The sequence below is a fragment of the Ochotona princeps genome, chromosome 12, assembly GCF_030435755.1.
Source record: "Ochotona princeps isolate mOchPri1 chromosome 12, mOchPri1.hap1, whole genome shotgun sequence".
Classification (NCBI taxonomy): Eukaryota; Metazoa; Chordata; class Mammalia; order Lagomorpha; family Ochotonidae; genus Ochotona; species Ochotona princeps.
The window spans coordinates 36561391-36587328 of NC_080843.1; the positions used below are offsets into that span (position 1 = coordinate 36561391).

At 40.9% G+C, this 25938-nt stretch overlaps 1 long non-coding RNA gene across 1 annotated transcript; it reads left to right on the forward strand.

The window, feature by feature from the left end:
- Positions 1–130: 130 nt before the first annotated feature.
- On the forward strand, positions 131–25125 carry LOC131481603 (uncharacterized). The gene is made up of 3 exons (XR_009246438.1): positions 131–308; positions 2627–2722; positions 25060–25125. It is a non-coding gene; the product is annotated as an uncharacterized LOC131481603 (long non-coding RNA).
- Positions 25126–25938: the final 813 nt, after the last annotated feature.

The window sequence follows — 25938 nt, forward strand, 5'->3', positions numbered from 1 at the left end:
GATCTTGACGAGCTTGAGGGTCTGTAGATAGACGGCCTGCCCCCTGCCCAGGCTGCAAGCATGCCGAGGCTGAATCCCCTCATATCTCCTCCAGCCGATGTCAATATTGATGTTCTGTGGTTCACAGGCTCCACGGGCAACCAGCTCTGTAGAACAACAATGCTTTCCTCCCAGCTGGTGTTTTGCTAATCCTGAATCGTGTTGTTTGCTGGCCATGCAAAACGTGAAAAAGGTAGAAACTGCCTTCCACTGGATTCTGAAGATATCCATGGGACCGTCGTGGATCAACTTTCACTCCTTCCTCAAGGGTAATTATTTTTCTAATAAGATGGCTGCTTTGTCATTAGCTCAGTTTCTCTTCCAACTGCCCTGAAGATAGTCCCACATTGCTTTTTCTTTGCCTTTCTCCTGTAAGATGCACGAAGCAGGCACCAAGTGGGCACACTCAATTGCCCCTTCCTTGTTTGCTCTCACCTAACAACAAAGCAAGCAAGCCCATGATGAAGAGCTCCCTAAATGAAGGAAGCCAGAGATGATACTAAAAATAGGGAATTTGCTTGGAAAATTTATCTGTGATAAATCCAAATTCACGTGTTTTATGTCCGAAGTACATGACAGGAAAGCAATGACTTCACAAAACCACAGAGGACAGACGTTATAGTTACTTGTTCTAGCTGAATTCTATTGTCAAATACTCAAAGAGGTTCTTGAACCATATTTCCCATTCTTTATTTACCGGTTTTTTCCTTTTCTTTGTAGATAATAGGAAATAAGTGTGTTTACTGTGTCTTGGTCCCTATAATTTCTAATGTCCTCACCCTCTGCCTGGTAAAGAATAGACTGAGTCTTTCTTAAGCCTCTCAACTTTCCCCTAGAGGTAGGAGTTATTATTTTGCCCATTCTTTAGGTTGAAAAAATTCATTCGTAAGGAATGACTTATTCAGGGCCACAGCCCAGGAAGGGCAAAGAGAGGATTTAATGCCAGAATTGACTCCTACATATTTTTTTAAACTCATCTTTGAAAGCCAATGGTAGAATTTAATGCAAACAAAGGAATGTATGTGATATACAATGTTCTGGTTATCTCTTACATGACAAACTACTTTTAACTTTGTGGCTTCAAACAGCCATGTATTGTTCTCACACCCCATTCTGAGGTTTCTCAGGCAGTTGCCATCACATGGTAGTTTGGGGCTAGCCTGTGCACCTGTGTTACACACCCAGCACAGCTGCATTACTCACTGGGTGTTTCAGCTGGGAAGCCTGGGTAGACATCTCCTTGTCCTCATACAGCTGCTCCATGTGGCTACTTTAGACTTTCTCAGTGAGGTGGACTCAGGGCGGTTGGATTTCCTTTGTGATGATAAACTTCCCCTGGGGTATGTGCCCAACAGGCCAAGAAGACAGATGAAGGCATCTTGTAACCTCAGTCTAGAAGTTTTGCAGCATTGTTTTTGTTGCCTCTTATGTCAAGATTCAGTGAGAAAGAGAGCTACACAAGGCATGGCTACTAGTCAACATGGCACATAGGAGAATCTCCTTGATAGACTAGCTGCCAAATATAAGTTAGGCACCATAGTGGTTATTCCTGTCTTTTACTATCATATACATCAGGATACACATCCTTTCATCTGCCTCTGAGGCACATGATAGCCTTTCCTCAAACATGTACATATGCAAGGAAATTGAGTCATGGGTCATAGCGAAAACAAAGTTTAAATACATCTTGTTCTCTTTATGCTCGCACCCTTCTTGTATATTCTCCACACTCTTGCCAGAGTGATGTTTCTGAAATACAAATCCAGTGTTACTGCTTTACTCAGTGGCCTCAAGTGACTCCCCAACGACCATCAGTTGCTCTCAAATTGTATGCATTAGAGACACCTGAGAGACTTGTCAAAGCCCTAGTGTTCTGGTCCTGGGCTTTCAGGTGCTGTCACTCAAAGGCAGATGAGTGTTTTCATAAGCTTCCCACAAGTAATTGTCTTAAAACTCGAGAATCACTGTATACAGAGCAAAACCTGAAATGCTTAGGATAATGTAAATGACTCCAGCCTTCTCTTTGGTCCATCTTGTCAAAAACCTCAGAGCTACAAACTTCAGACCAGAAAAGGTCTCCCCAAGAAACTGTTCAACCAATCTGGACAATAAGTAGCTGGACTCTATGCTTGGTATGTTTGCAATGAAAGAATCTTGATTGAATTTGAACTGTAATACTGCACCAAGGTGGAGGAATCCACCGGGGGGAGGGGAGGGGGAGGGAGGGGGGGATTCCCAGAGCCTATGAAACTGTCACATAATGCAAAATAATTAACAATAAAAAAAAAGCCTAAAACAAACAAACAAACAAACAAACAAACAAAAAACCTCAGAGCTATAAGGCCAAAGAACTTGAAGTTCCTGAATTGCTTCCTCCTACCCTCAACTTCATCTGCTGTGCCTTCAGTGTGTCTCCTCAAAGTTTCATGTACTGGAGGGTTGGTTCCCCATGTGGGAGGTTCCCTAGCAGGAGGTCTTCAGATCACTGGGGTGCTGGCCTCAGAAGGGCATGCTGTATTTTGGAGAAAGTGGTCACAAGAACAAGTTCTTCTGAAAGCATGAGCCCTGTCCCTGAATTTCTCTCCAGATTCCTGTTGCATGATGGGATGTCTCACACATGCCCTGCCCCCTGCCATGGGATCCTTGCCAGAGCTGAGCTGATGCCTGTTCCATACCCTTGACTGTGAGTTAAAACATAATCTTTTCCTTATATTATTAGATATTTAAACAATCAAAAAGCTAACAGTTGTACATTATTCTATTTGTTTCTTATGGTTAGACCTGTAGATTTTATTGTGATTATTTTTTTATGACAGTCTCTACTAAGAGGAAATCAAGGTATCTTGCCAACTGCTCCCGTATCTTCAGCATCTCCCATATAGTATTTGGATGCTAATAAAATGTTTGCCAAATTCATTGATTTTCCCAAGGTCAAAAAATCACTTAGTGTTGTATCTGAGATGAAAACTTAAGAGTTCTTTCTTTTCTAAGTGGTGTTCTTTCTACAGTTTAGTTAGTTTTAATCACTGGACATCATATTGTCATAGTATTATCAGTCTGGACTAAAAGTAAAGGGCTGGCTTTCATTTCCCCTTTCTTAGGAAAGGAGTTCAAATTCACTCCTGAAGGATTACGCTGGTAAAAAAAAAAAAATAGAACATATATAAATCCTTAAACTCCAGTGTTCTCTCACAAGTACTCAATTGTTCTTCAAAGCATAGGGACGTTTGATTCTCTGCAGTTTGGTAAATATCTTAACTTGGAACATCTATCATGGTTTTTAAAGGTTGCCTTTGGGAAGATCATAGAGATTTACTTCATTACTCATCTTAATCCTAATTTTTAACAACTTTATTTACCTTATAAATGTTTTCAGTACTATTTACAGTTGCTTCAACTTCCTTAATATATGCAAGAAGATCTTATGCAACCTATACAAAACTACCCATATTTTATAATACATCTTTAGGGAATTGTTTTTTTACATTTTTCATAGAGTAGACTGTGAAAGGAGTTGTTGTGTTGTTGGATTTGGCTTCTAGCTTTGAAGTAGTCTCCAACACTTTCTCAGTCAGACTTCCTGGCTCTCTGTAATTTAATATCTTCATGCTTCCAAGTGTCTGCTCTTTGTAGAAAATCTATATTGTAGACAACTTCAAAGAAAATAGAAATTTAAAATTTTATCTTGGAAAATCAATGAGCGTGATTATTGAGTTAATGAATTAATTCCATGTTGAAATAAGCCAAAATATCTCCCTTTAGTGACAGATCCTATTTTACTGATATGAATTCTTGCCCTAACAGTGAGCCACAGCAGACTGTTTGAGACAAGAATAATTAATTAAAAGATACATTTCATGAAGCAAATGACATTGACAGAGTAAGAAATAAGCAACGCACAAAGAGCAGGATTCGCAATCTACAGATGAGGCACTGAAAAAAAAAAAACTCAGTCCTTTCAAGTGGGGTAGGTATTTTCTTCTGATGAGCAAAAATGCAGAAGGCAATTCAACCCTGTAGAGGTCTGCTTTTCATCAGCTTTGATCTGAAAATTGAGACAAGTGTTTGGAGCACTGTCACTGATAAGGAGGAAAGTAAGGGCTGGAAGCATGCTTGAACAGAATGTGGTTACTCACACCCTGAGCGATTAAACACTCGCTGCATTTTTTTAAGGCAAATTCCACAAGTCACACAGTCTCAGAAATCATTACAGAGAAAAAGAACACCATACACAGTACTTTCATAAGAGCAAAAGCTGTCATGACCACAGAATACCAAAGCATAAGCTGTGCACATATTCCGAATTTCATCTTTAGTTTTTCTTATTTGTTTTCAAAACACTGTTTTCTCTGCCACCGACAGTGTTTACAGTCTCTGACTGTCACATAATGAAATAGAGGCAGAAAGCCTTTATTATGGAGTTAGTGCTGTGGAAAGACACCACATAGTTGGGTGTCAGGCTTGCTGTTGTTTTATTGTATTTTTATGCTCTCTCCAGGAGAATGATGTTTCCTTCTCTCAGAATCCTGAGAAATCTCTGGTCAGTCAGTCATTAATAATGGAAAGGTCAATTAATGAGGCCAGTTGCATGGCTGAAATGCAAGCCAGTGAGATGTAAATTATCACACATTTACCCCCAGGAGGGGAAGAGCCATCCTACCGTCAACTCTTCAGTGAACTTGTTTTGTTTTTTTAAATTACAATAAGTGTTTTATTGAAATAACCACTTGATCGTAACTCCAAGATTCAGGTCACATATATTTGCAGAGTCATATACTATTAGTAAAAGTGTTTTGTATTTTTTTCTTTTCCAATAGAAAAAGAGTAAAGTTTAAAAAAAAGTATTAACTAAGTGATTAATATTCGTTAAGCAGCTACTGAAAATCCAACAGATTTGGGGTGTAGAAGTTTAGGAATGGAGAACATGAGCTCTTCTTTTTTACACTTGCTCTTAGCAGTAAAATTAATCAGGAGGCAAGGCAATTCTGAGATTTCAAAAGCTGGTCGCATACTGTGTAATCCTAGGGATGCCCCAACTACTTGCTTTTTTCCTGATGCTTTTTATCATTGAACTATCCCTGTGTGGCTTGGTGAAGTGATTGCTCCTTCAGTGGACATTCAAAGGTGTGTGCAGGGTGGTACTCTGGCCAGTGCTCAAGTGTGGGGTGATTCCAGGGTGACACCCAAGTTGAGCATGGTAGGTTTCCTTGTATGGTAGCAGTGAGGGCGGTGATAGTCATTACTGTTAATACAATCAGTGGATCAGGTCTTCAGCGCAATTCTAAAATCTTCAGGTGAAAGCAAGTAAGACTGCAACTTCTTCACTTGGCTGGAGGTGAAGATGCTGGATTGTCTGAGCATTTTCTTCAAGGTCCCTCTCCATTTTGGGAGGGGTAATGTGTCAACACTCATCAGCTGGGAAACAGAACTTCACATTTAATCACAGTGCTTTAGTTTCTCTCTGCATTAGCAGGGTTCATGAAATTGTTTTGTGTATTGGTAATAAATGATTGTGCCTGTGTGACAAAGATAATAAAATCATGTAGGAATTACTCAGCACCCACTTTGTGGCAGATACTGCTAGGTATTGCAGACACAAAGAAGAGTAAGACCCAATTATTCTAGGCCTCAAGCAGTCATGGTCTGGTGGGGTAGATAGTCATTTCTATATATAATGAGACAATGCACTAAATACTATAACAGGACATGTAGAAGGATGAACTCTTTCTTCTGGGTCCCTAGGAAAAAGGAACCCATGTCCATGTGCAAAGGAAGCAGTGGGAGCCAGAGTTCTCCACACAGAAAAGGCACAGAAGGCTATAGCAGGAAGAGGGAATGGCAAAGGCCAAACCTCAACGTGAATGTGCAAATGTGTGCAGGAAATCGTGCATCTGGAATACAGCATTGCAAGCGGTAGCTTCCAACAAGACAAAGCTCGGAGAAAAGAACCACACCTCTCCACCCCCCAGTGCTGGTGTAGACAGGATACACACTCAAATGGCTTTGAAAGGCCAAAAAAGGAGCATGGTGGGGAGTGAGAACTGTAGGATGAGGTAGAGTTACTTCCAGACTAGGGCTCTTTTTTCGGGGGGAGTGAGGACTGCTGTTTCCATGTCTCACCTTGATTTGGTGGGTTCTTTTCTGTTTTCGCACACTTTGCCTTAGCAGTCTGCTCTGTAAAGCCGAACTGAGCTCTGTCAGTGACTGCACTCAGAGAAGTATGCAGGAAGATGTTGCCCAAATTCCAGGTGAGCAAGACATAGGCTAGAGAAGAAAACAACAGAAAGGAGACAAACATTACCTCACTCGAATCTGACACAAACTCTTCAGAAAATTGAAGGCCTGCCAGGGGTAAAATTGGGAAACAAGGCAGATGCTTTTCCTCTGAACAGTCAGGGAGAGAACCGCTGCCAAGGAGGGAGAATTTCAGAACAGTTGGGAACCTCTCCAAAAGGACCAGGAGGAGACCAAACTTGCAATAGAAGGAAGATTTCTCAGGATAGTGTGCCCTCACTCCAATAGCAGGTCAGGATTGTTGATGATTCAAGAATCACGCTCTTCTGGCATGACACTACCTAGATCAGCACAGGTTATGTCATTACATTTGTGTATTACGCCCTTGGTGCCTTTCTTCTCCTGCCTGTTACTGTCCTTCTCTCTGTCTCTCTCTCACCAGAATCCCCTAGTGCTTAGCACAACATCTAGCAAATAGTAGGTGTTTAATCAGTATTTGTTGGATGAATGCCACTGTTTCTCATCTTTTGGGATATGGATTTATGGCTTATCTGACCTATGAGGTGTTTGATCTGCAAGTTTACTGATGACTGACAGGAAAGAGGAGGACCAATGTGCAGGGCATAAAGCCTTCTACTGTTACTGAAGGCAAACAGCCTTCTGCCTCTCTGCCTTTTCTTATATGAAGTTCTTTTTCATCTTTGAACACTGCATATTCTCATTTGTCTCCAGATCTTCTCACACACTAATCCTTCTGCCAGACTGACACCACCGAACTTCATTGCACTAAAACAGAGTCATGAATTGAATGTGTCCCCTTTTCCAAACTGATATGCTGAGGCCTTAATTCTCAAAAGGACTACATTCAAAGTAATGAAGTAGATAAGATCACAAAGCTGGGCCTGCTAGGACCACTGTTCTGCTAGGAAGAGGCACCTCCCTCTTTGCTCCTCATACTCTAGTCCACCAGCTGAAAAAAGAGTCCTCACTAGAATCAAACACCACTGCCACCTTGATCTTGGCTTACAGCTTCCACAACTCTAATAAGGCGAATTTCTGTTGCTTATGCCACCAGCCCATGACACTTTGTTAAGGCAGCCCAAGCTGACTTGGATGCATAGCCATGGCCATGCATTTACATGCTGACAGGACTGGTTTTGTGCTAGAAACAACATATACGCAGAGATTATAATGCCTAAAATAGTCACTGATTTTCCTTTTCCAGAAAAAGTTTCCCAAAACTTGTTTCAGACACACTTGCAGTTTTCAGGAAATACAGTGAATGTAGGACAAAGTTAAATGTTAGAGTACTGCAATCATCCACATCTAGTACATTCTACACTATTCACTCAACAAATTGATGGTTTCTAAAAAGGTCAGAGGATGGTGGGGTGTTATAGGATACAGAAGACTTAATGAACGTAAATTATTATGCCAAGGAGATAAGCAAATGGGTACAGTTTGTTAAGTTTAAAATAATGGAAATGAATAGTAAGACCTAAATGAATGAAAATGCAGATTTTAAAAAGTGGAACTCAACAAAACAGGTTGACTGAATTTAACCAGACACAGCAAACTTGTAACCTCTTGTAAAATGATTAATGCTCCTTAATTTAGCTATCATTGTTGTTCATTTTTCTCAAGTTCCTACCAATTAAATGTGTTATTTTATTGTATTAGTCATTTTTCTCTTAGCAGTAGATTTATTTAATATTAGTCTTTGAATTGCATTTATGTATCACTCCTGAGACCTTTGGAAGCTTATTGCTCTTGGATCGCTCTTGACTTGTAATACCAGTGTTCTCCCCTATTAAATATTGCTAGGTGTTTTTTCCCAAGATTAATCACAGTTCAGGATTGCCTACCCACACATCTCTCACCTTGTTAGGCCCATATGTACTGTTTATGTTCCTTCTTAATGTTGAAAACACCTCATTTAGCACCATCTGCAAAGTTTAATAAATTCTTCACTCGTTGTCTCTCAGAACTAACAAGAATATTAAATAAAATCCTTTCAATGGTAATGACAAGTTACAGAGCTCAGTCTTTGATTTCACAGGTAAACATCGGCTACTTAATCTCTAAGTCCTTTCATTTTCTCCCTTGCTTTGCTCTCTCCACTTTTTTTTGTTACCTTGAATGCAATTTGTCATAAGACGGTCTCTCCTTCTGTGAGTGTCGGTGTCAGGGAATGTCAAGTTGATGCATACTCTTTATACCAAACAGTTTGCCTCTTGTGCTCACTAAGTAAATATTGCATGAGGGAGTCACATGAAAAAAAAATTCTTACATGAATTTGTTTCTTTGATTCTACCATCGGATGTAGTCACATGGTGATTAAATTTGCATTTGTAAACTGCAAACAGAATAAACCCAAAATATATGTGAAGTCTTACTAAGAAAGTGAAGGAACATAGAATATATAAGCTAAATGAAACTTAACATTCAACACATGGACAGAAGAATATGTGTAGAATTATAAATAACACATCTGTAAAAAGATGCGTAACAGTCCTTTTAAAAATAAGGAGACAAGGACAGAGAACTTAATGGAAAAATGGGGAAAAGTCACAGCAAATAATTCACCAAAGAAACGTAAGGATGATCCATGGTGATGGTGTATGGCAGTAGGCTCGAACTCCGCAGTAATTGGAGAAAATCTAACTACATCAGCACTGAGGTAGATGCTCTCACCTACTGAATACGTGAAATTTAACAGTAGGACCACACATTCTGTGGGCCAGGCTGTGGGAGAAACAGTCTCATACATTGCTGGTACGAATATAAACTCATACAATCATTCTGGAGGTAGTATGGTAATATCTAACAAAATCATATATGCATTTACCTTTTTACCCAATCATTCCACTTCTAGAATTTACCCCAATGGCTCATTTCCAGCAATGTAAAAACATAGTATTCATTTCAACATTATTTGAGATTGCAAAACATTAGAAACAATCTAAATACTCATACATCAACAGGTGATTGCATAAATTGTATGTAGTCAAATGTACTATGGATTATATGAAGAAGATTTTTAATCACCATGGATCAATAGTCAGAATGTGCTTTCCAGCAAAAATACCATATACAAAGCAGTATCATAGTATGTGTGACAAAATACGTATGTATCTAATTTTATAACTAAGAACACCAGAAGAATAAGCCAGGACTAATGATCAAGGATTGCTTAATAGAAATGAATAGGTACAGATGGGAAAGAGTGAAAGGAAAAGAGGAGAAGGCCTGAAGGAACAATAGCACTTCTCTGAATATACTTTTGAAGATATACTTATTTTTTAATTCATTTTTTTATTTGAAAGACACTGTTACAGAGATAGGAGAGGCAGAGAGAGAAACAGAGAGAGAGAGCTTCCATCCGCTGGTTCACTCCAGAAGTGATTGCTATGACCTGAGCTGAACTGATCCAAAGCTGGGAGCCAGGAGCTTCTTCTGGGTCTTCCAAGTAGTTACAGCATCCCAAGGATATATGAGCCATCCTCCTCTGCTTTCACAGGCCACAAACAGGGAGCTGGATTGGAAATGGAGCAGCTGGGACTCAAACTGGCATCCATATAGGATGCTGGCACTAGAAGAAGGTTAGGCTGCTATGCCACAGTGCTAACCCTCTGTGAATACATTTTTATTAATATACTATGATTTTTGGAATTATAAGCATACTAGTGGTACCCAACAATTATTTAAATTGAATCATAAAGTAGAGGAAACTCAGCATGTACATAGTAACAAATTTGACTACGTGTTTTATGGCTAAAAGTAAAAGTGTAAACATTTAATTACTAAATTTGCTTTACACTGGGGAATAATTCACTAGCAGTTCAATAACTACATGATGTGTGTTCTAGGGTTGATCAAATAAGTGAAGAAAGAGAGTCTGGTATTTCAAAATAAGGGCAAGACACAGGCGAAAACGCACCCCAAGGTGGCGGTTTGGAATCCAGTCTCAGTAGGAACATGTTTCTAATGCATGCAGAGCTGGGCAGCTAATCAGGCAGATGAGCACACGCTGCATCTGTGTGCATGTAACCCTGCGTCTGTGTGCTTCCTGTGTCCTCTGGAAGAGCCTGAAGCATCTTCGCAATGAGCCCTCTCCATACGCAGATCTGTTTCATCTTAATACTGCCCTCCAGTAAGAGGACCCACGGTTCCTTGGCTGATTCTAAAGTGGAGGCAAGAAAAACACCTGAATCTGAAAGAACGTGAAAGAACCTAAAGTAAGTTTTTAGAACCAGAATATAAAGAAGTAACCCAACTTGAGGGACATAAGTATCTCATAGCTGGGAGGCGGTGTCAGTGTTTGGCACAGCGTATTAAGCCTCCGCCTGGGACACCCCTCCCATGTTGGAACGTCTCGGGCCAAGTCCCAGCTCTGCTTCTCACTTCAGTTCCTGCCAGTGCTCATACCGGGAGGCATCAGCAATGGCTCCAGGGCTAGGGTCCCTGCCACCCAAGGGAGAGACCTGGTTTGAACTCCCAGCTCCTGCCTTTGGTTGGCATCAGCCTTGGCTGTTGCAGGCAGCTGGCAAATGCATCAGAGGATGGTGTCAAATAAAAATGAAAAAAAAAATTTAAACTTCAATCAGAACAAGGTTAGTAATATTCATCTTACAATGCTGTTATGAGTGAACAGTTAATTGGGGGAAAGGATTTGAAGGAACAGTTCAGAACACTTGGAAAGTGCCAAAAAATGAGAATTTAGTTCCCTGCCTCATCCTCTTTGTACACAGCCATTTCTCATAAAAGCAGAATGTGAGGATTTTGATTTCAGATCACTGGTGGGGTTTTCATTTGGTTTTAGAAACAGGGCCAGTCATTTTTAGCGGACTCTCTCTCAAAATGAATCCTTCTAGTTATTGACTTGCCCGTGATGTTTAACCCAGAATAGTCATTAGGAACTCATCACCACTTCTCTATGCGTTCTGCCTTTAGCTACTTCCCTCCAGGAGGTAAATCGTGCACGTAATGCTCAGCTCTTGCTTCTGCTGCATGGCCCGGGAGGATGGCCAGTAGGGGGCGCTGCAGGCTTGCAAGACGTGATTTTTTTCTCCTTTCGTAACCAGTCGTTTTGGGTAAAGCAGCTATCATTTGAATAAAGAAGACTGGTCTGCGCAAAAATTTCAGTTTAGCCACAGGGACCTTTCTTGGCATTTTTTCTTTCAATATTTGGGTAGATCCGTCTTTAGGGATGTTAAAAATATTTCCAAATATTTCCTGTTTTTTTATCAATTTTTTTGTGGGTAGTTGCCTTCTCCTTCCATTACAATGATCGCTAAAGGCAGAAAATATTTCTAGTTTTTTCGCTAATCCCTCAGCATCCAATTTAATAATCTGAACACAAGACTTGATACTATCAATACAGTTTTAGGTGCAAAGTAATCTTGGGAAACAGATAGAAATCCAATTCTCCCTCTGTTAGACAGAGATAACAATACCTGCTTTTCTACCTATCACACAGGGATGTCTGCTCACATCAAATTTTTAAAATTAGAAAAACGTACTCCAATTTGTGCATAAGACTTTGGTATAAGGAGAGATCATTCACTGATACACTTCAGTTGATCATCAAATATTCATCACGCATTCACCATAGCCCTGATGCTCTTAAGTAATAGGGATGAACTGGAACTTAAGGCAAATGTGAGGCAGCATCTGCTGTCAGCGAGTTTACAGTCCGTGAGAGTGTGGCGAGCATGCAAATACATGCAGGGCGGCACCATGGGGCCCGTGCCACGCTGACCACCTGCACAAGCTCACTGAGATAGAGGTTACACGCAGAGGCTATCAATGTGAACTAAGTTAGAAAGACAATTGTGGCAGCAGCATAAATAAGGAAAAGGGAGAACTGACCGTGAGTGAAGAGACCAGTTAGGACAGCTGCAGGATTGCAGAACCTGGCACAGGGAGAGCGGCAGACCCCAGAACAGAAGCTGAGGAAGCACCTGTTGGATATGCGATAGAGGCAAACAGCAGAGGCAAGAAATGCCGAAGAATTGGATACAGTGCTAGTTAGAGATTGAGCCCTTTAACAAGTATATGTAAATGCATGGCTCTAATGGGGTTCTTGGTGATGGCGACATTCAATTCATAAAATGGGAAATGTGTGTTTCCAGAGGGAAGCCACCTAAGCGAATAGAAGGCAGATGTCTGTAAATGCTAGAAAGATAACGGAAGCAGGTTGGAGGGAAGCTAATGGTGGGGAGTGAGTTACAGGAATGTGTGGGTGGTCCACGAAGGCCTGGATGATGGCTACTCTACCCGCAGACAGTGACTGTGGGTAGGTGGCAAGCCACATGGGCAAGAAGAGGGAAGGCTGGTGTTTCTGACAGAGCAAACAAGATGGAGAGAGGCTGAATTTGAGGGCAGAAAGTAAGAACTGACAGAATGACCTTGGGCAGAGTGCGGTGAGATGGTTTTCAGGAGCACAGGCGGTCCTGCAGGTTTTATGTGTAGGTACTGAATGGAGTTCTGGAGGCCACTGCTGGACACCCCTCTCTTGGTGCAGGTGGCGTGTCTGTGTGTACTCAGGGCTCCAGCCCCACCAGGACATGGCAGAGTAGATCCAGTCTTCCCAGTTGGATACCTCTTGTCCTTCAGCTTTGTGGATGACAGAGGTGCAGCAGGGTGCAGGGTACTATAGGACTTCACTCAGCATATTGGGAACTTGAGGTTTCTGGGAGGTGGGAAGAGGAAATGCTCAGTGGGTGGCTCCTATAGGAATCTGTAGACAGGAGAGACTTCAGAACTGGCCACAAGAGTTGTGCACTTAGCTGTGTCGGTAGAGTCAGAGTGAGCGGCGAGCCAGGGGTGAGGGAGCAGAGGCCTGAGGTGAGGCTCTAAGGATTGCCAAGAAAGGGCTGAAAGAAACGAGACTGCAAACCAGACCAGCAAGGAATAGTAGGGGATGGGAGAATTAATAGAAATGTGATAGCGTAGAAGTCACGGGGTGGAGGGATTTTTCAGAAGATAGGAGCATTAACATTGTGCAGTAAGGCAAATGGGAGGTAGAAACAGACGCTGAGCATGGATTATTTGTTCAAGGAAGAAGTGAGAGTGGTGTTACCCAGAGGAGAATCAAGACGGTTGAAATGAGGCAGATCCTGCTTTTCTTTTCCTAAGGTGGTGGGAATGAGCATGTTGGTAGGCTCTAGGGGAATGAATGGCTGTGCTTAGGATGAAGTTCATGTTTAAAAGAGGGAGAAAACAACCAATGGAGCAAAATCTCAGGAGGCAAGAGAAAGCAGGAATAGGAGTGAGGATACCACTGTGCTTACAAAAATGTTATCAGATCTTATTCTAGATTTTGATATTTGTAAAAGTGTGGATTTTTTGGCGATAATTTTGATGTTGAACAAAATATTAGATGGAAATTCTATATATCTTCAAAACCACCTTTTTGATCTCCTTAAAATTTGCAGTGAACTCTTGTTAATGCACACATGTGCACAAACATACTTAATCCACCAGTGAAAATATTGTTAGAGGAGATGCTTTCAGAGAGAAGCTAATCCTGGGACAAACACTGAGAAGCAGGGATGCAGATGTCAGATGGAGGTGGGTGCTTCTCTCTGGGGTTCAAGGCTTGGACCAGGAAAGCAGACGGGCTTTATCATTGCCCTGCAGAAGGAAACTAAATGGAGAGGGACCAGACAAGAGAGACCCCAGCTCCATGCATGGAACCAACTTAGAGTGTGAGCAAAAGATTATTGCAAATAGAAAATCAATCAATCTGCAATCTAATGATTTTCTTTCTGTTGGGGACAAACAACTGCCCAGCAGAAATTCACCAACCCTTGCAAGTGAGCTTGCATTATTATTACATTATGACTTGGTGCAGTTCACTTACTTTAGTAAATTTCTGTTCTTTCACATAACACAGTTTATGTTCTTATGATGCCTTTTCTCTACCTGACCGGTACCTTCGTTGAACAGATTTGACTTTCATATCTACTACTTTTTCTAACAACATAAAGTGCTTCCCACATAGTTGACTGGCATAGTTTTTTTTCTTGAAAACTAATTTTGTTTCTTATAGCTGCTGACTTACAATTTTCAGTGGTGATAAAGAGAAGAAGGAATTGGAGAATCAAGATGGTGGAATAGGGTGAGGACACATTTAACCAGATGGAGAAACATTAGCCAGGGTGAAGCAGAGATGACACATTCCAGGAAATAAGAGAGGACAGGCTGATGGCAGAGGGGCACCTGGAGACGAATGGACACAAGAAAGCAGCAGAAACAACGGGGCAGTGTTGCAAGGACCATATATCCCAGCAGCATTCAGTGAGCAGCGATCTGAACTGCACCAGTGGCCGGAACTCCACCAGGAACCAGGTGGGAAAGAGAGTTCACTAGGAACTCAGGAGGTTAACCCAGACAAAGAATTGCCCATCCTGCTGGTTTGGTTGATTTAACCAGGAAGAGAGACAGAACAGCAGATCCCATACAGGCAGTGTGGGAACAGAGTAGGTTTCACAGCCCAAATCCCCACTAGAGCCGAATTGGGTGTGATTTTGTACAGGGAAACAAAGGTTTTGAGACAGGACTGTGCATGCACTAAGCAGGAGTGAATTGCAATGATGTGGAATGCTACAGGTTCCACCCAAAATAGGTCCATGTGGCCCTCAGATCTAATGGCCAGCAGGTTCCTGCAAGATTAGCACTGCCAACAACCTAGCTATTTAGGACACCTGGTGTCTCCCTAATCCTGGAACTGCTCGAACAGGAAATGGGAGAAAGGTGCAGTGGTGCAGCCCCAGTACAGGATCACAGAAGGTGGAGAGGTAAGCCAGGAGCTGAGGTTTCAGAGACCATGGTAGAAGTCTAACATAAGAGCCCAGATCTGAAACTCACTGGAGGGAGTGGCACAAGTAACTACAAACAAAGAACTGGGTACCAATCACAATAAGTAAAATCAAATTGCAGACCTGTGGGTGACACAACTTAGAAACCTGGCCTAAGGAGAAGAATCTGCTAATCAGAAGTACATTGACAAAGAGCAGAAGAAAAGACAAAGCCACAGTGAGTATCACTGAAGACTCTCCTGCAAAAAGAGCAAAAGCCTTTGCCAACCTCAGAGTTAACTGAGGAATATATCGAGAAAATGGGGGATACGGTATTTAAAACTCTTGTTATAAAGCTTCTTATCAGCAATGAGAAGTACATGCAGCAATTTAAAAAAATCCATCAAACAGGAAATAACAACACAAACAATGTCAAAGTGAATTATTGGAAATGATAGATGCAATAGAGCAAATTTAAAATCCAGTGGAGGGCCCGGCGGCATGGCCTAGCGGCTGGGGTCCTTGCCTTGAAAGCCCCGGGATCCCATGTGGGCACTGGTTCTAATCCCGACAGCTCCACTTCCCATCCAGCTCCCTGCTTGTGGCCTGGGAAAGCAGTTGAGGACAGCTCAATGCATTAGGACACTGCACCCACGTGGGAGACCTGGAAGAGGTTCCAGGTTCCCGGCTTTGGATCGGCGCAGCACCGGCCCGTTGCGGCTCACTTGGGGAGTGAATCATCGGATGGAAGATCTTCCTCTCTGTCTCTCCTCCTCTGTGTATATCTGGCTGTAATAAAATGAATAAATCTTTTAAAAAAAAATCCAGTGGAAAGTCTCGATAATAGAATGAATGAGTCAGAAGAAAATATGTCAAAATTGGAAGATATTTTTTGTCATATGTGGCAATAATTAAAAAACTGGAAACAGCTAGGTCAAGCTAAAAAAAAGTATTCAAGATTTGAAAGACACTATTAAAAGATCAAATATAAGAGCTATGGGAGTCCCAGAAGGCGCAGAAAGAGAAGCTGGGATTAAAGGTATATTCAATGAAATAATAAAAGAAAATTTCCCTAATCTGGAGAAATAATTGGGGCACAGATGCAGACACAAGAATCAGGTCTGGGATCACCTCACACAAAGTTTTCTCAGGGATCCCTCCAACTGAACTGCTGATCTCAGAACCCCAGCCATGGAAAGAAGTACAGGTTCCATGGTCTGAACATGGGGTGCAAGTGTCAAAGCTGAGCCTCCTTAGAGGCTCAGACAGAGCAGTAACAATATATCCAGGTGCACATTGAGGATATGGCAGACCATAAGAACCTGCAGAGGATACCCAGTACCACAACAGAAGATGGAGAGCAGAACAAATGGATCGTCTACCCCAGCCATGTGTTGGCAGTGAAAAACTGGGCAAACAGAAACTCTAAAGGTGAACTATGTCAGCCAGTGGATTCTGGAGAGATTTCATTGCACTTGGAATGGCGACACTGGCAGCAATTCAGAACTGTTGAACTGTCAAAACCACTTGAGCAGGACTCTTGGAGCATGCCCCACATCAGGGACCTGGTATGGGATCAGAGGCTGGGTGGGGCTTCTCCCTTTATCTCTCCCTTTATACCAGATACAGATAATAATAATAATGTGGAAACAATGGTTTACCCACTTCTCTGTAAGCCTTTAATCATTTGTGCCCTAATCAACTACGTAAAGAGTATCAAAATAAAATAATTAAAAAAAAAAAAAGAATTGGGGCACAGAACTCTCAACAGGGTTGGCAAAAAGCGATCTTCACCATGATGCATGATAATCAAGCTTTCATCAATTGAACATAAGGAAAAGATCCTTAATGTGCTCGTGAAGAGAAATCAATTGACATATAGAGAAATGGCAGTTAAATTCACAGCTGATTTCTCACAGAAAACTCTACAGGCCAAAAGAGAATGGAAAGACATATTCCAGATTCTAAAAGAAAAAAATTGCCAGCTCAGGATAACACACCCAGCAAACCTTTCCTTTGTCTTTGAAAATGAAATAAAATTCTTCCATAGTAAAGAAAAGTTAAAAGAATACACTTCTTCTAAACTTAAAGGTGTTCTCTTGATAGAGAATGATAATAATCACAAAATCACCATAGTCATAAAAATAATAATAATAATCATAAAAATGAAAAAAAAGAGGAAATTCACTTTTGAGTATCAAAACTTATAATGTTTCAAAAATAACTAATTGATAGCAAAACATCCCATTAACCCGTCATATAACTAAAAGTACTTGTTTTGTCAGCAAAAGAATTGACATCTACTCATATTCTCTTTGCCAGTGCTGTGATGGGAAGCACTTAACAGCTAGCTCTCATGAAAAAGGAAAGGGGAGGAGTGGAGAAGAGAAGTGAGGAGAGGAGAGGAAAGAAAAGACAATTGTTTGTGTTTGCCAATTTACATGGTGTAAATGTTTGTGCTTCATTGCATGCAACCAATCTAATTCCACTAAATATAAAGTGGCAAAGAGTTTCACAGTCATATACTGTATATGATATTTCTGATGTACGCTACAATGAGTATAAAGAGTATAGGGTAGTTATAAAAAGTAGTAAAATACTGAAAATGTAATGCATGTATCCCATAGAATTTATCTGCTTCTAAGTTCACACACTTTACCTTTTAGAAATACATTTGTTTAAGAGGCAGAGGCAGACAGAGGTTACTCCCATCTACTGATTCACTCTGCCAAAAGCTGACAACAATCCAGTGGTGGCCATTGAAACTAGGCACTGGCACTTATACTAGGTGTCCCGTGTGGCTTACAGGAAACCAACCTTTTGAGCCATCACCTACTACCTATTTGGGCACAAATTAGCAGGCAGCTAGCATCAGAAGCCTAGTTCAAGCTTCAACCCAGGCACTCCATAATGGTCTATGGTCATCTGAATAGATGTCTTAGCTGCTAATCCGAATATCTGTTCTTATAATTTTTAGTTTTTGTTAGTGGTTTGTAAAATTCCTGAGAAATATCTCTAATGGTCCATGTTGTTCAGCTCCAGCATCTCACTGTTCCTCATTAACCATGGTGAAAAGAGTAGATTGTCAGAAGACAGATATGAAGCACAAAACTCCTTGTTTTTATAGAAATAGCAGCAGTTGTGAGAGATTGAGGCTGGTTGCTTTGAAGAAGAAACAGAAAAACCAGGAGGCTCAGGCAGAGAAGCTTGGCAATGTAAGGGCAAAGATTAAAATATATTTTCATGCTGCTTTTATATCCTCTGAACAACCCATGATACTCTGACTCATCTGGCTTTGTGCTTATACAAGTACTGCAGTGCTATTGAACCTGCCCAACTCCACACCCTGCTGGGCAACTTGGTTTGCAAGATTGAAACATTGTTTTTACTTTGTAGATTTATAAAAACCAAGGATCCCACCCTGGAACTGGAAGTTGAGGACTTACAGTAATTGTCTTCTCCAATATAATACAGAGGGTTTGTTTTTTATAGAGAGTAATGCCTCTGGGATCAAAGTTCCTTTTAGCAAAAATAAGATTTGGCATGCTTGTGTTGGAAGCAAAGTTCCATTCACTCCAGCGTTCTATCAAAGTCAGGGCAACTTGCTAGAATAGCCTTGTTCTATCTACACTATAAGTTTCTTCCAGGTGCACCATATTCTAGACCTACGCTCTAATTGCTGGGAGGACTTCATTCAGGAGTGATGCAGGAGAACTTGTTGCCAATGTGTTTTTCCAAATCCCCAGCACATGAGAATACAGATTGGAAGAATATGATGTTGGACCTGTAGCCATGTCTGCATCTGGTGGCAAAGCATGACATCGTATGCAGCTTCTTCATGAGAATAATTTCTACAGAAAAAAAATCAGAAATGTTCATTACAGAAAAATAAAAATAAAATAAAACAAAAAAATCCAAAAACTTTCTATAGATATCAATATTTTTTGTACCAAAACTGGTTTTTTTTTTCTTTCTTTTACTTGGTAGACAAAGATCCCATCCCTGGTTCACTCTATAAATGCCCATAACATGTGATAATGGAGCCAGGAAATGGAATTGGATCCTAGTCTTTCATACAGGTAGCAAGGACCCAACTACTTGCCTCCCAGGATCTGTGCTGGTGGGAAGCTGGAGTCCAAAGCCAACAATCAAATCCATGCATGTTGCCCCATGTTGTTCTTGATTCAAATTTTCCACAGTGTGCTTTGGAGTGCAAACGTTTGTGTGTGAGTGCATGTACATATATATATGTATTCTGCCTATACGTGTTAATTAATTGTTCATTCCTTGAGTAAATTACACTTTTAATGTTTCCTATTCTGGCTGTGAAACAGGGTAGTGATAGTCTGATGATTGTCGTTCCTAACTAGTTCCATTGTGCTATTGAGTTTTGAGAAAGATTTTACTTAAAAAAATGAGTTTCCTCTGCCTGAACTTCAGGTTTTTGAAAACCACTGGTTAAAAAAGAGAGAAACAGTTGTACATGTGCTACATGACAAAAGCTTGGCAAAGTCCCTGCTGTAATTTACGCTATGATATAAGCCAGTTGGTTTAAAGCTGAAAGAGATGTGAAAAAAGCCCTCAACATTAAATGGAAGATTGTTGTCCCTGATATCATTCTTACTCAAGGACTATTGACTTTTTAAAAAATCAGGCTGTTTAAAAATGTTGTGCTAAGGATGAACCCATATTCTATGACAAATGGGCTGCGCAAGCTGTCTTCACTTGGCCCTTATCAAAGCTGTTCACATGGTGCTTGGATGGTTTGTTTTGATGGGCAGAGTCTGAGTCCTGCACCCTTATCTAGCTTCATTATTATGGATATGAACACGGTTCCTGAGACTCACTACTTCTACAAAGGAAGATTTTTTTTTAATACAGCCTGATAAATTCTCCATTCAGTGAGTGCTAGAGAACGTTTTATTCTACCCTTCTGTAGCTTCAAGACATCTGACCTGAGTTCCTGCAGGAAGTTTATTTTATAGGGAAAATATTTAGGTTACATTCTGTCAGTGTTATTCTTCTCCCTTCTCTTTCACCTTTTCCAAGCCAGATTGAAATGCTTTCCTTTTTTCTCCTCCCTCATGCACTTAATACTCCAAGAGAAGCTAAAATGAAAGACAAAGCTGCAAAGAAACGAATTGGGAGCTTTGCTAAAACATCTGGAAAATGTTTCAGCAAAATGTTTTGCAGGAATATCAAGCTCCCTTCATCACTCTGCTGGTTCACATCAGGCCATTTCCTTTAGGTGAAACAAAACAAATATACAAAAAGACTAAGCTGATCTCTTAAAGCCCTACAAAACCACAGTTCTATGGATGTACCCCCTGTTTTCACTATTGCTTTTTCTCTTCTTTTATGATTTAGAAGTTGAAAAGGATTTGACATGTAGGACTTGGGTCAGCAGCCTCAAGCTCTTCAGTCAAACTGCATGATCATCACATTTCTTACAATAATCTGAGGAAGGGCACTTTATTATCCCAACTTCGTGATTTCAGAAACAGAGGCTTAGAGAGGCTAGGTGACTTGTCCAAGATCACGCAGCTAAAATGTGGTAGAAAAATTCAAGCAAACAGATTTCTAAATGTGTACTGTACAACAGTAGATTAAACAAAACATTGACAGGAATGCAACTTTAATCGCACAGCAGCACCAGAAGTGGAAGTAACAGAAGGTGGGGAGCAATCGCTCCTTTCCTGATGTGTCTAGTGTCTTGTTTTTTAGCATTTGTCTGTGTACTAGATGACAGCTCTTTGTTTTCATAGGTAATACAAAGGCTTCTGGACCTCTAAATTGTCATTATGCACCTTATGTCATAGTTTGTAAAAGATAGAGTCTGCATAAATCAAGCATCGAGCAATCTAATAAGCATCTGCATGTCATTATTTCATAGCTAAGATGAAAGAGACAAATGACTAAGACAGGACTTTTATTGGGAAGCTGAGAAAGAAAGGACTTATGGGGAAGAACGAAGTAGTGATAGAAGGAAAACATAAATGATGAGAAAGGAACAGCAGTTGGACCAACAAGTCGACTCCTGTCAGCTTCCAAGAAGTGATGTGTTAGGACCAGCTTGGTTCTTTTTCTTTTCTCTTTCCTGTATTTCCTTCTTCCCTTTCTTTCTTGGTGGTTTGGATGCCAATCTCTTCTGATTCTTAGGATCTTAAACATGCTTAGGGCATGCTTAGGGCATCTCAGTTTATGGACATTATTTACAAATATATTTAGAAAACACAAGAAAAGAGGGACCAGTGCTGTGACACGACCAGATAAGCCTCAGCCTATGGTGCCGATTCATGGTGTCACTTCAAGTTCCTGATTCAAGTCCTGGCTGCTTCAGTTGTGGTCCTCTGCTTCCTGGTGACCTGAGCAAGTGGTGGAGGATCGCCTTGGTGCTTGATTCTCAGCACCCATGCTAGGGGGGAGGGGGTACACGTAGAGGAGTCTTCTGGCTCCTGGCTTTGGGTTGACCCAGTTCCAGCCAATCCATCTGGGGAGAAAACCAAGCAGGTACAAGATCCCTGTCTTTGTTTTGCCTTCTTTCTGTAACTATGTCCTTCAAATAAAAATAAATAAATAAATTTTTAAAATAATAATAAGAAAAGGCAGAAAAATTACCCTTTGTTCACAAAGCCAGACTTGCAGAAAAAGTAGAGCCGCTTCTAGATACTAGCAAGCATCATGTCTCATTACTTGCCCCTCTTTGTCATGTGGTCCCTAAGCATCTCTGTCTCTGTTTCTACTTCTCTTGGCATCATCCAGGCTCCATACCTTCCTTTGATCCCCTGTCTTCATCTTGTGGACTGTGAATGCCACACGGCTTTGTCTTCCTTCTGTGCTGGTCATGGCTTTTCCTGAAACATCAAGAGAGTTCCTTGTTCAGTGCTGCACTCAAAGAACATTCAGCTTCCATCATGTACCTTGCCTATGTGTTCTCTGGAAGCCTTTTAGAAGCTATGGCTGTTTCTCAAGAAATTCTCTTCACTGGCCCCCACCTTCCCCAAAATAAATGTGGACTCAGTAGTCACTGTGCCTATGATGTCACTCCTCTTCCAGCCACCTTCCCTGGCAATGGGAAATTTTTGTTGCTCGTTTCACTACTTCATTTTTTTTTAAAGATTTATTTTATTATTTTTATTACAAAGTCAGACATACTGAGAGGAGGAGAGACAGAGAGGAAGTGGAGCTGCCGGGATTAGAACCAGCGGCCATATGGGATCAAGGCGAGGATCTTAGCCACCAGGCCACACTGCCGAGCCCTCACTACTTCATTTGAAAAGACAAGCCAACAAAAGCCTGAAAGACCTTTTAGAATATCTCTCCCATTTTATACCTTAAAAAAATATTTGAATGTTTTAGAATATAAATTTCATGTTCCTCATCCCTACTGTCATATGCTGACTGAGAATGCTTTTGAATCTAGTGCTACTGAAACACAAAAACACAACAATACTAAAATTACAACAAGGTGTCCACTATAGCACAAGTAACTAATGCACCTCCATCTTGGAAACAGCACTTTAACTTGTATAACTTGGCTGTCCCTGCTGCTTGCCTGTTCACATCATGTCATGCTTTGATTCAACACAGGCAGAAGTAGGCTTTTCAAAATTAGTTTCCGGGCCCGGTGGTGTAGCCTAGCAGCTAAAGTCCTCGCCTTGAACACACTGGGATCCCATATGGACGTTGGTTCTAATCCCGGCAGCTCCACTTCCCATCCAGCTCCCTGCTTGTGGCCTGGGAAAGCAGACAAGGACAGCCCAAAAGCTTGGGACCCTGTACCCGTGTGGGAGACTTGGAAGAGGCTCCTGGCTCCTGGCTTCGGATCGGCGCGCACTGGCCGTTGTGCTCACTTGGGGAGTGAATCATTGTACGGAAGATCTTCCTATCTGTCTCTCCTTCTCTCTGATATCTGACTTTATAATGAAAATAAAATAAATCTTTAAAATAAAATAAAATAAAATAAAATTAGTTTCTACTCAAATATCTAGTCATCAGCATTATCTTATTACTTTAATATTTCACTGTCAATTGGATGAGGTTATTTGATTCCTCCCTTGCTCTATCTCCTCCTAGCGTTGTCTCTCCTGGGCCACATTGATTCCTTCCATGTTGTACACATAGTAATTGGAGCAAGAATATTTTCTCTCAGTCTGAGCCTACCCTGACAATTCACCCATCTCACCAATCAGTTTGATCAGATATTCCCCTTTAGGGGGAACTCTTGTCAATAAAGCTGGCTGCTTCTCTGGAATGGTTTGTGCTTGCTACCTATGACCAGCATTACAGCAGTGCTCCACCTCAGGAGTTAAGAAACCAGAATTTAGGAAAATGTGAAGAGGCACAGAGAGGAGAATCAGAAAGGAAACACTTCCTCGGAACGCAATGGCTGCCTCATTCCTGGGCCTATTCTACCCAGAGTCAGACCAGGTTCCTCCATTTGTGTTGTATGAAGCATTCCACTACCTGATAATACCCACCTGCTTTTTTTTTTTTCCTTTAGCTTGGATTAGTTAGACTATTTACTTGTCATTCAAAAACCATGATTGATATATTTCCCTACCAAACCTGTGTTCTTTTTCATTATCACCATCAGTTAGCTTCGTTGGGCTCTCCATCTGATTACATGCTTGTGAAGGGCAACAACTACACTTACTTGCCCACTATTGCATTCTCCACTCTCAGTTTGGTTCTTGGACCCTAAACATATATTAAAGATATATATCAAAGGTTATGTGTGTGTGTATCGAAAAACTGTAGAGTTATTGACACAGCTGAGTCCCAGACATTATTGTATGCACTATGATTATGAAGATGAATGACATAATCCTATATCACACATTGTCTGAAATCTAGATCACTCCCAAACCAATCTAGCTTGACTTCTGTTTTAATCATCCATCGAACTTAATGTGTGATCTCTTTCAACGGATAGTGCTTCATCAAATGACAAAATCTCAAGACAAGGATAAAACCAACCTTAGGGACAACTAGAACCATGGACAAATATGGTCGAGATTCTTCTTCCTCCCTTGTCTCTGTCAATAGATTGAATTCCCCCTATCTGACTCATTTCCTCTTGGGTGTGGAACAATAGCCACTGGCAGTGTTCAAGTTCATTTACAGTGTTGCTACATTTGGGAATTCGTGAGGTGCCAGGTTCCTATATGAAAAGTCTTGGGGAAGCCCTCCAAAGTGTCCAGCTTATGGTAAATGTGCTTCTCAGGGTCAGATACTACAGAGCAGCAACAATAGAAATATTTGAACTCAGGTTCCTTTACACCCAGCAGGATCTGTAGAGCAATAGCAGCTTCCAATGTTTATCATATGGATGGAGCATTGCCTGAATGGGAGTGGCTGCTCTTCTAGGCAGACAAAACTTAAGTCACTTTATTGGGTCTGTACTCTCGCTCTCCTCATCCTTAGCCTCACATCCATCATACTCCTTTCTGATACTTTATTTAGCAAATATTTATTAGACCATCATTAGTGCAAGGCATCCTGTTGGGTTTTAGAGTCTTAGGCTATATATATAAATATATACATATATATATATATATATATATATATATATATATATATATATATACACATATATATGTATATAATTTTTCTAATTTTTTTATTGGAAAGGCAGATTTACAGAAAGAGGGAGAGATAGAGATCTTCCATCTGCTGCTATATTGCCAAAATAGCCAGAGCTGAGCCAATCTGAATCCAGGAGGCAGAAGATTCTTTCTGGATCTCACAAGGACTTGGACCATCCTCTGCTGCTTCCCAGGTCGTAAGCAGGGAGCTCAATTGGAAGTGGAGCAGTCAGGGCTAGAATTGGCCCTCATATGATATTCCTGAGCTGCAGGCAGAGGATTAGCTTGATAACCCACTGTGGCAGCCTCTCAACATAGCTTTTTTTAAAAGGAAAGCACACCTCTTCTCATATTCCCTCTAGCAGTAACCTGGTCTTCCTGCATTTGTTTTCCAGAGTTAAAGCGCAATGACACCTCCGAGTGCAGACTTATTTGGATCATCCCAGGGCGCATGAATAAGGTGATTTCATTTTTTATTCCTGTCTTTGTCATCCTTAATCTGCCAGGCCGTCCTGAATCTATAGCATCAAGCATGTTTGTTCTACTTCTTTATCCTTTTATCTTGGTTCCATTAACTCACATCCAAAGATGTCAAGAGAATAAATAGCCCAATAAAACAAAAAAATATACTTCCTGATTTAAAAAGAGCAAAACATACAAGAAATACATAAATCATACGGTGTGACAATAGTCCAGAAGATTGCATGGGAGGATCTTTGTATTTCCTGTAACAGCAAAGAAAAATGGGATTTCCATCCCTTGCATCAGCTCTTGACAGCTGAAGTTATTGCATATTGTACAACAAAAAGAAGGGATGGGAATCAGAACTAATTTTGCTCTCCCCTCAAAACAAAAGCACGGTTCCGTGGAGAATGATGGCAGATTCCTCCGGTGATTGTCATAATCTGAGACAATTCAAATGTGAGTCTAATTTATGTGTTGTCTTAGAACTTCTGATTCAGGAACATTTCCTCTTACTAAAGCCTGGTTGCTTGTTACATTGGGTTGGCACACCAACTTCCTGCTACTTACTGACACACAGATGTAATGGAGACTCATGCCTCAATGAAAGCATGATAAGCAGAAGGCACTTGTCCAGTGAACACCTGGCATACAGGTTTCTGAGAAGGCAAATAAAGATAAATTTGTTGCCTGACCCAAATGTTCTCTGGATCTCAGATTAATCTAATGTTATCTGACATTTGGCACTCTCTCTATCTAAGCCAAAAGGACGACTCTTTGACCAGGATATCATCACTCTTTTTCAAGAAGTA